Source organism: Eptatretus burgeri, chromosome 18, assembly GCF_056783735.1.
Source record: "Eptatretus burgeri isolate ZD-2024b chromosome 18, Ebu_testis_v1, whole genome shotgun sequence".
NCBI classification, from domain to species: Eukaryota; Metazoa; Chordata; class Myxini; order Myxiniformes; family Myxinidae; genus Eptatretus; species Eptatretus burgeri.
The window spans coordinates 4,648,274-4,659,349 of NC_140978.1; the positions used below are offsets into that span (position 1 = coordinate 4,648,274).

Here is an 11,076-nt window from a genome sequence, read left to right on the forward strand (position 1 = left end):
TTGTTCAGGAACCCAACCACCACACCACAAAGTTAATTGTGAGCGGTGCGCCAGGTTCAGTTCTTCTCAGGAGAAATGAGGATAAACCCCCTCATAATACACTTGGTATCCATGGCCTAAGAACATATATATCTACATACACATTCATATATATATATATATATATTTTGTTACAGATTTCAGAATCCGGTCTGATAAATGCATCTTCACATCCAGGTCCTCAGACAATTATTTCCTTAAATGCATGTTCAGATTATCCCGATCCCCATGTCTAGTGGGATTTAAAATGTGATGCGTTAAGAAGGGTAAAGGATAGATCCTGTCTCCTATGGGAAGCTTTTTTCTTTACGACAGACACATTTACACACATTTCTTTCACGAGCTCTGAAGCCCGCCCCCATTCTTCCTCAGCGGCAATCTTTCGTGAGGTCCGACGCCCGCCTTTTATGGGAGTGCACGGCTCATCATGGTAACTGTGCGCCAGTGGGGCGGGGTGAGGTTGGGGCAGATGGCACCCCGCGGAGATGGCCCGAAGATATAAAAACGAGGGAGAGGTTCATTCTGAAGAGAAAAAGTGTGAAGAGAAAAGCGTGAGGAGAAAAGCGTGAAGAGAAAAGTGTGAGGAGAAAAGCATGTGAAGAGAAAGCGTGAAGAGAAAAAGTGTGAAGAGAAAAGCGTGAGGAGAGAAAAGCATGAGGAGAGAAAAGCATGAAGAGAAAAGCGTGAGGAGAGAAAAGCGTGAGGAGAAAAAGTGAAAGAGGAAAAAGAAAAAGCGAAAGGAGAGAGAGGAAAAAGCAAAGGGCAAGAAAAGCGAGCAAGAAGCGGGTGTCTGACCAGCGCCGATGAGACAATTCGTCCTTCCCAGTGCTTCGGCAAGCGAGCGTGTGGTGCGCATGTGGGTGTGAGCAGCACCACCAACAAGTGAGGTTCGGGTCGGTCACCAACCACACCTGGGTCTAAACCCGTGACGGACGAACTCGGTGCCCTCCAGACTTCGGCTGGCGTTCAAGGCTGCCCCACGAGAGAGTGCATGGCAAAGCTGGGTACTGGCGACGGACATGACACGCACGCACGCATTTCAGGACGTTTTCGCTTCATGGACGACTTTCTGGTAAGTGAGACGATTCTCCCCCCCTCTCCCCCCCTCCCCCCGAATGATCCGTTGGGTACCCATGTCTGTGTTTAGCTGTAAGTCAACCCCCGATAAGCATCTGCTCTTTGTCTCTTTCCTGGCATTTTGATTGATTTTGCTTTGAAATGAATTCTTTATTTACCTCAGCAAATATAAGGTTCTTTTTATTTATTTATTTTATTATTAATAAATTATTTGTCGATTTCCAACCTGTCCGTGTTTGTCCTTTCCTTCCATTAGCCTAGCATTGTCCGAACTGAGATAGACTGGGAGGTAATTACCACAGATTTGACCAAAAAATCATCGGCACTCACCAGCGGTTAAAACGCTCGGCCACCATAATTAAAATCTAATCGAGATAACATTGGTGCTTTGCCGAGGGCGTGCTCCCCATTCAGGTAACTACGTGACCTCTAGTTAAATGGAATAATTAGACGGCGGACACTGGAACTCGTGGTTGACTGAGTGGCGTTCGTGGTTCTAAAACAACCCACCGTACCGCAACGTTATTTGTGAGCAGTGGCCCCAGGTCTGGCTCTACCGAGGACAACCGGGGATTAATCCCCCTGAGTGACAAGCTGGTGTCTCGGTACCCGTGGCCGCAACAATATTTTACAGTGCTCTGCAAATGTGTATTCACCCCCTTCCAAAGTGTTCATGTTTTGTTGGCACCTCAGTTTATTTCATGATGCTTTCAAATCAAACTTAATATATAGAGTCTTCACATACGACTTCAAAGTGATATAGCTTAAAAATGCAGATAAAATGTGAATAAGTTAGATTAACAGAGAAAATCAAAGGATTCTCAGTTACACAAGTATTCAAACCCTTTGTTTAAATAACGCTAAATCACTTCAGGCGTAAATTATTTGTTTGAAAGCTTGCAAGATAAGTGTAATAGGTTTCACCTGTATGCAATCAGTGGTTTAACAAAAAATTAAGCTCCCCCACTTATCAAAGAAGTTTTAAGGTGCAACTCACTCAGTTAACCAACAAGTCAAACATGAATACCAAGGAGCTTTCAAAAGAAGTTAGAGAGAAAATGGTGGAGAAGCACCATTCAGGAGAGGGTTTTGAGAAGATTTCAGTCACTCATTATCCCTTGGAGTGTGGAGAAATCCATCACTAAGAAGCAGAAGATGTATCATACCACCTAGATTTTACCCAGATCAGGTCACCCATCCTAACTCAGCAGCTGGGCAAGCAGGAAGCTGGTTCAGGATGTCACTGCAAATCAAGCACTTTAAAATATCTGCAAGGCTCTATGTCTGAGATGGGGTGGGGGGGGGGGGTTCAGTGTTCATCAATAAACAATATCCCATTCCCTTCACAAAGCTGGCCTCTATGGACAGGTGGCAAGAACAAAGCCATTGCTGAAAAAGACACCATGTTAAGGGGCTGCTTTTCAGCAACAGGGATTGGCAAGCTTGTCAGGATAGAAGGGACAATGCACGGTACAAAGTACAGGAGAATCCTTGATGAAGACCTGCTCGAGTCAGCTATGAATCTGAAACTGGGTTGGAGATTCACATTTCAGCAGGACAATGACTCAAAGCACAAAGATGAAGCCACACTGGAGTGGCTGAATAAGAGGAAAATAAATGTTCTTGAGTGGCCCAGTCAAAGTCCTGACTTGAACCCAATTGAACATTTATGGTGAGACTTGAAGATTGCAGTCCTTCGACGATCCCCATCAAACTTGCCAGAACTGCAGCGATTTTTCCCCTGAAGAATGGGCAAAGATTTCAAATCTTTTTCTGCCAAATGGTTATCCTCCATCATGCAAAGTCCTTTCTTGACACACCTGTACTCTTATCCACCAACAAGACCTTAATCCACAGTTTGATGGAGTACTGCTCTCTCTTCTGGGTTGGTGCCCCTGCCTCACACCTTGCTCAACTTGATGCCATGGAAATCAAGGCCTTCAAGATTAATAGAATCTCCCATGAAGAAGCCGAATCTATGGGCCTACCACTTTCACATCACAGACGGATCGGTGGTTTCTGTCTTCTTCCGCCTCTTTTCTTGTCTTGGACCCTGTGCTCTTTCCATGCTTTATTTCCTCCAGGTATCTGCGGTGAGTCTATGGTCCACAAGCAACCCCCTTCTGATGAAACTACCTCAATCCAGGATCACTGCTCACATCCATTCATTTGTTCCTCATTTGTCCTGCCTGTGTAACCAACTGCCATATTCTTCCCTTGAGAACTTGAAGACAGCTGTTCACCACCATCTCAGATCATCCCCTATCTAAAAAAAATGATCTTTTTTACTCCCATTACTTTCCCCCACCCTGAGCCCACCTCCTTCCAAATTTTCAGTTTTTCCTTCCAGAGATTTGCTTCTGTATCCAGCTTGTCCACCCTGTATCCTCCCCTACCCCTTATTCTTACCTACATCCACATCCCTTGTTTATCCATCTCCATCTAGTTTGTCCCTTAATCCTGCCCTGTCTTTCTCCTGTTCATTTTGTTCTGTGTTCTATCTCTTCCATGAGCCTTGACTTTTTCTCCAATAAATTATGAATAAAAAAAAAACAATTTCAGATTTTTCCATAGTATAACACAATATGTTCCACCTTGAGATACCTCAAAAGAAACATTCACAGAGGGGACATTTTTGTTAAACCAGAAAGGGGGGCATGCCCTACCTGGGTAGTGGCATTTCTTTTGACTCCATGGAATTGTCTCAGACCTGGGATGAAATGGCAATATACAGGCTGTCCATAAATTTATTGTGCAACTTTCAACTTTCATAACTTTTGATGTACACATGAAAGAAGCAAACTACAAATGATGCATGAAAGCATAATTCATGAAGTTTGTACTCAATACAGTTCAAACTTTTAGGCTTCAACATAGCTTTCATCTTTCGTAATTCATTCTTCAATCCGATTTTCAAACTTGTTGAAAATGTTCTCCAGTTGCTGCCAAGTAATTTCCTGAATTGAGGATTTAACAAAGGTAATAACAATATACCTCCTTCTCGGGTGGAGGGGGGCACTTATTTTGACCCAAAATGACAAAAAATGACCAAAAAGCGTCAAAATGATCAACAGTCAATTTTTGGGGAAAATCATGTAAATTCCTTCAAAAACCTTCCTCTCCAGACCCACCACTCAGAATGCTACCAAACTTGAGTGACAACATTTGGCCAGGATCCAGATAAGTGACAGGTCCAGTTGTCCTTTTTTTTAATGCCGTCAATAAACTTTGGTACATCACGGGTGATGAAGGTTGTGGTCAAGTTTTATTGGAATTGTGTGTGCAGTTTCTGAGAATAAATCAAATACTAATTTTAGGGGTCACCCCACCCAATAAATTCCCTTCGATCCCAATTTTTAAAAATAATGTGAACAAACTTTGGGGCCTCACAGGTGATGAAGTTTGTGGTCAAATTTCATCACAATTGTGTGTGTAGTTTTGGAGAAGAAAGCAAATACATATTTAGGGGGCAACCCCCCACCCCCCCAACTCCACTGCCATACACCCCCTAGACCCCAACTATTTTTTAATGTCGTGAACAAATTTGGTACATCACGGGTGATGAAGGTTGTGGTGATGTTTCATCAAAATCCTGTGTGTATTTTCAGAGACGACGTTGCAAGTGTTTGTGGACGGATGGACGGACAACACATCAATCACCATTCCACAAGCTCTCCAGAACTATGTTCCAGTTGAGCGAAAAAAAATAATGTTGCCACGATGTCCTGCTGATCTTGTACTGTTTGTGTGGTTAGAATAAGCTTTTTAAAATCAGTTCGTGCTCAAAAAGGATGCAGTGTACATTTATCATTTTTAAATGTCAGACGTTAAAACTTCACGAATTTAATCACCATGGATACAAAATCTTTTGATGGGGGTGGGGGATAAATTTATCCCCACCCCCATCAAAATATTTTGTGAAGTGCCAGGGATTAAAAAAAAAACAACAACTGGAGCCAGGGCAATCCTTGCCAACTGCCACCCCCCTCCCTTTCCCCATCAAATCGCAGCACGATTATGGTATCGCTGCTCGCAAGGTTTTCTTTATCACCAAATGTCGGTAGATCGTAGGTTGCATAGACTTTGGCCATCCCTCCTTCACATCCCAGTGTGCTTCATTTGTGTTCAAGTCGAGGCTGCGTACCGGTCACGAGGTACATTTTAAATGCGTTACTCTCAAATATATTCCTAACAGGCACTGCAATATTGCAAGGTGTGTTGTCATGCTGGTTGACACAACAGCCTTTCCTTACCTTAGTATTGCATCAAATCCACCGGAGATGCCTCGTCCAAAATGTCCACAGGAAGGCACAATTATTCTAAAGCACCTGCTCCTTTGCATTTTGGGAAAAAATATTGATATGCAGATTGAAAAAGTTGATTTCAGGACTGGGTGTGTTGTACTGATACCTTTATTGATATCGTGCACAGATTAACAACACATACAGGAACTTAATTTGAAATAGATTGTCAAATTAACCAATCGAGGTAGAAAGACAGCAGTAATGAAACATATACATGCATGAACACAACCAGAAATAGAAACACAGAAGGAAGGGATTAGAAAAACAGAATTTCTTTTCTTTTTTTTTATGAGAGCTTCAGAGCGCAGCAAAAGAAACAAAATAGATTTGGTTCGTTTCTGTGTCTCTGACATTTCAGTCATGAACCAGATGGACAAATGAATGTCCCTTGAAAAGCATCCATCAAGAGGCAGAGGATGAAAAAATTGTTATTGTTGTAATATTTTCACGGTTTGCTTTAAACTGCAAATGCTATTGGATGAAAGGTTGATTGATTATTTTCCCTCTGTTTTCCTTTCCCCTTCAGAGACACTCATAACCGAGTCCCTTACTTTTACTGCCTTTATTTCCTCTCTTTTTATTTTGTACTTTGCCTTAACTTGCATTCCAATTCCCTCTTCCTACAGCATTATCTATTTCTTTCTTTGGATGGAATCCACAAGATGTTGATAGAGGAATGCTAACCCTGGTGAGAAGCAAAGGGAAGGTGACATGTTGGGTGTTAACCCTTTTTGGGGGAAAAGAGGGTCTGACTCTCCGACGAAGGGTTAACACCCGAAACATCAGCTTCTCCTCGTTTTCCAAAAGTGGTTCGTACACCTCAATCAACATCCTGTTGAATTCATCCTTGTGCTCCCTGTCCACCGACGCAGATCAGCACCGGCCTTCACCAGCAACAAGACTCGTCCTTATTTCTTTCTCTGCTTGTCAGCAGAACAATTTGTTTGACTCGTCCTCATGTGATGCCAATTTCCCGCTTTCAATTTGTCTTCGTGTTTTATCAGCATCTTCGTATGGATTTGACTTAAACCTTTTCCGGCTGCTCACCGCTCAATATTTATGGGGGAGGAGGAAGTCATCTTTAGTCGTGGCATGTGTGGACATCTTTCATTCAATGGAATGTCAAATTAATTCCCATAAAAGAGAATTGCAGTACCATAACTATTTTAACATTTTACTTAATGTTAAATTTGCTACCCCGGTTCCTTTTGAAAACGCCTGTTATTCATCCGGACTTTTGGAGAATGGCAGGCATCCTTTGAGGAAGCAACAGGAAGAAATTGTACTCACCCTTATCAATCACCAAATCCGGAGTGGCCCAGCTATGTAGGAGGCCTGCCAAGGTTCCAGCTGTGCAGACAGGGCAATCCAATTATTTGACAGTGAAAAGGATGGAATTGGGTCAGATGAATGCAATACTTCAATTTTGTGCACTTAAAAATCGAGGGATAGGTCCAGGGCAAAGATTACAACTCAAGCTATTGCTGGAGTTATTGCTTGGACTTATTGGGTCAGGGCTTTTGGTTGGCCAGTGAGAGATGAGTGGAGATGATGCAAATGTAAGCAATGACTGAACATACCCATCCACCCCGTGACGATGACTCGACTCAATGAGTCGACTTTCTCATTCTGGTAATGCTGTTACTATAACGTCAGGAACACCTGAGGCTAACAGGTGTGCCAGTTTTTAACTCAGCTGTTCCAAGGGAAACAACATTTAGTCAAATTTCAGAGTGAGCTGTGCTGGGGTCATGCCACTTAGTTGGATTTCTAGAGCTCTCTGTAGCCCTGCCCTGCAGTTAAGCAAGGTGTGGAGTTATTAAAAGTTTTTTTTTTTGAAAAAATACCCGCGGTTATGTCACACCTCTTGTCTGTGTACACCCACGCAAATTCCTTTATATTTACTGCAGATTACCCAACTTACTATGCAGCCACAAAATCAACAGCTAAACCACACCCTCATGGAGGAAAGGAGGCCTTCCTTCATCAACGGGAGGATAAAACTTCAGAATGTGAAATGACATACTACTGTGATTCCATCTCACCGTGTTTGTCTATGTCTGTCTTTCTACGTTTTATCCTCATGTCCCTTCTTTCTCTCCACCATGCAATCCCATAACTTGCCCTATTCATTATGTCCCATGCCTCCGAGCTTCACCCCTCCTTGGAGTCTCACCGAACAATTACCCTGCCAGCAGAGGGTAAAGAACGCGCGGTTAATTTGACTTCAGAGCAACCAGCTGACAACCGCCTTTTGAAACAGACACAATTGGAGCATTTCAGCAAAGGAAATTAAACCCTTTTCCTCCTGATCAGTACTCGGTTTGCTTGGAAAGGAGAGCTTCCGCATGGTAACCAAAGGTGCTGATATAGCTGAACAAGCAGTACCCCGGCCAGCTCGGTGGTCCATGAATCCAGGCACAGATCCAAGTGAAGTCCTTAACGGACTCAGGACAAGGCAGAAATCCCAGTGAATAACTTCAACAATAAGCTGCCTGAGTTTTGTCACTAGCTCTGTTACTTCAGCCAATCTGAGATCATAATTCCAGCTCTTTCTCTCTTTTTTATAGAGCATGCCAGCTCATTGCACCCTGCATCAATGGGAAGCCTGTTATCCTGGGATAACAATGAGCTAAGTTGACAGGTCTGCAGGCCGAACCTAATGAGGCAGTCCTGGCAATGCAGTCCAAAAGCATTTGTACACTGAGGCTGTAAAAGAATGGGATATGGATTGAGGGGAGGATTGTTTAGCTTACATGACCTGTGTATAACCTACAGCTTAGCTTGTTACGTAGCAGAGTAATGTTGGTAATGTCAGGTCAACGCCCAGCAAAGTGGAGTCTAGGCATGACATGTCACTGACTGGAAAAATCGGTGTAAAAAAGAAAGGTTGCGAAAAGTGTATGGAGAATTTCATAAACTTTTACTGTGCTGTAAAACAAAATCGCTTTCAGACAAACACACCGTCACACCCAAGCACCTGCATCCTCATTGTATATAGAGTACTGGGATAAGCCTTTGTGAATACAGTATATGAATGGTGTTAATGTCTGGTGGAGATAGAACTTAGCAATATGGATTCCTTCAGGACTTTCCCAATTCCACCCTGCCCTGAGCTAAATCGACTATATGCTTTTCAATATGTTATTAATCCAGGTGGTCACACCAACAACATTATCTCGGACGAAAACGAAACAACATGAAAGTGCTGAATGATATATTTACCTCCACCTCCGAAGATGGATGGAGGTTTCATTTTCACCCCTGTCTGTCTGTTTGTACGTCATTCACCAACAGATCACAATTTAAAACCAATCTTCACAAAACTTCACCAGATGGAAGAGATCGTCATAAACAAGAAGCCTATTGTATGAGGCTAAAAGGTCAACATAGGCCGAAGGTCAACGACTTTTAAAAAATTTACTAAATCCTCAATTTTCATCCGATTGACTTGAAATATGAAGAGGATTTATAATTGAAGTATGACTTCAACCAGACAATTATTTTTGAGGTCAACATAGGCAAAAGGTCAATGACTAAGGTAGAATTTCTAAAATCCTCAATCTTCATCTCATTGACTTCAAATTTGAAGACTACCATTTGCATATCAGGTCACTGAATTCAACCACCAACTATGTTTGAGGTCAACATAGGCCCAAAGGTCAACAAGGCCAAATTTCTAAAATTGTCATTGTCATCCAATTGACTCGAAATTTGAAAAACATTTGCACATCAGATTACTGAATTCAAGCACCAATTATTTTTGAGGTCAAACTCGATGAAAAGGTCAACATAGGTCAAAAGGTCATCCGAGGCAAAAATTTTAAAATCCTCAATTATAATCCGATTAGCTTGAAATTTGAAGAGGATTTGCATATTTACATTATAAATTTGAAGAGGTCAATGACTTCAACCAACAATTATTTTTAAGGTCAAAAGGTCAACACAGGCCGAATTTCTAAATTTGATAGATAGGGCCAAAAACTATATAATATTATATATATATATATCATTATATCTCAAAAAGATGTGGATGAATTATGACAAAACTAGGTGGATGAATTGATTAGGTGACAAGAACAAGGAGATTAGATTTTGGTTCAGATCCAGCCCATCAGTGTGATACGAAACATAAACTGTTCAGCCTGGCGGAGGTATGGTATACGCTCTATCGAGTGCCGTTCTACTTTGTTCTGTTTTGCTAAGTGTTGCTGTATGAGTGATTTTTCGTTTATTTGTTTGTGAACAGGATATCTCAAAAAGTTGTGGATGGATTCGGACAAAATTTGGTGGAAAGCTTGGGTATGTGACAAGGACGAAATGATTAGATTTTGGTGAAGATCTGAATCCAGATCTGAGAATGTGAAAGCGATTTTTCGGGTCAGATTGATAGATCGGGTCAAAAACGACATATTGCTGGATTTCTGAAAAAGTTGTGGACGGATTCCGAAGAAACTTAGTGGGCAGGTTGGGTATGTAACAGGGAAGAATTTATTCGATTTTGGTGAGGATCTGAATCCGGATCTGAGAATTTTAAAGTGATTCTTCACCATTGAGTGATAGGGCTAAAAAAAATTTTTATATATATATATATATATTAGTTGAAGGCTCCAGTCATGGACTAAATAGTCCTCATCGAGGCCAGGCCTTAAATATAGAGAAATAAAAGAGAGAATGTAAAGTGAGGAGTGAGTGAGAAAGAAAAGTTTGAGACGTTTGTTTGCAAGGAAGAGATATTAAAGCCAGCCTGTAGTTATAGTTTGAGTGAGACAGAAAGTAAGACAAGCACTCCTGATACGGAGAGTGTAAGATGGTTCTGGGCACCACTATATATAGCACGAGACGACCCGTGAACCCGTTGTGACAGCGGTTGATAAAAAACATTTAAAAAAAATAAAAATAAAAAAGATAGCTCCAGCGAACTATACCCCTGAGGTTGTTTGCATTGATTAAATCATCCCGAAGAGTACTTGACTGAATCGGGAAAAGATTTTTTAATTATTTTTTTCGTTGCTCGATTTGAACGAAACTTGATACTGCACACCGCAAGAGAATGGTGAGTAAGGTGGCCCAAAAATTTTTGCGCTATCGTGTACTGTTTTGGCTGTATTTCGGGAACATATGTACATACATACATACATACATACATACATACAAGATGAGAATTTTAGTAATATATAGAAGATGATATCGCAAAAGGTTACGGACGGATTCGGACAAAGTGGTGGATGAGTTGGTCAAGTGATGAGAATAAGCCGATTAGATTTTAGTTCAGGTCAGAATCCAGATCTGGCCTATCAGTGGAATAAAAAACATAAACTATTCAACCTGGCTGAACTTGACCAAGTGGCTGTTCTAGTATAAAACCTGTTTTACTATAGCTTCTTCCACTTGATCACATAATCCTTTTCTTTGATATATTTCAATGACCGTGCACATGGACAAGAGTCGTGGACGGAAATAAGAAAACAAATAGGCGAAGATAGACAACAAAATAAGTTCATAGTCAATGCAGTACGGTATATGAAAGGAAAGCAGACAAATCCACATAAACAGGCAAAAGGAAGAAAAAGTCCCAAACCCTACTTTTGATAATAATTTGGGTGTTACTTAAAAAAAGATAAAAATATATAGATAAAGAGAAAGTGAAAATGAG

The 11,076-nt window shown here is 41.4% G+C and overlaps 1 long non-coding RNA gene across 1 annotated transcript in view; it reads left to right on the forward strand.

Annotated features, from left to right (window-relative positions):
- Nucleotides 1-4,857, forward strand: part of LOC147008503 (uncharacterized) — a 48,931-nt gene extending 44,074 nt beyond the window's left edge. The window contains exon 4 of the long non-coding RNA XR_015053241.1: nt 4,725-4,857. This is a non-coding gene — a long non-coding RNA (uncharacterized LOC147008503). The remainder of the gene's footprint in view (nt 1-4,724) is intronic.
- Nucleotides 4,858-11,076: the final 6,219 nt, after the last annotated feature.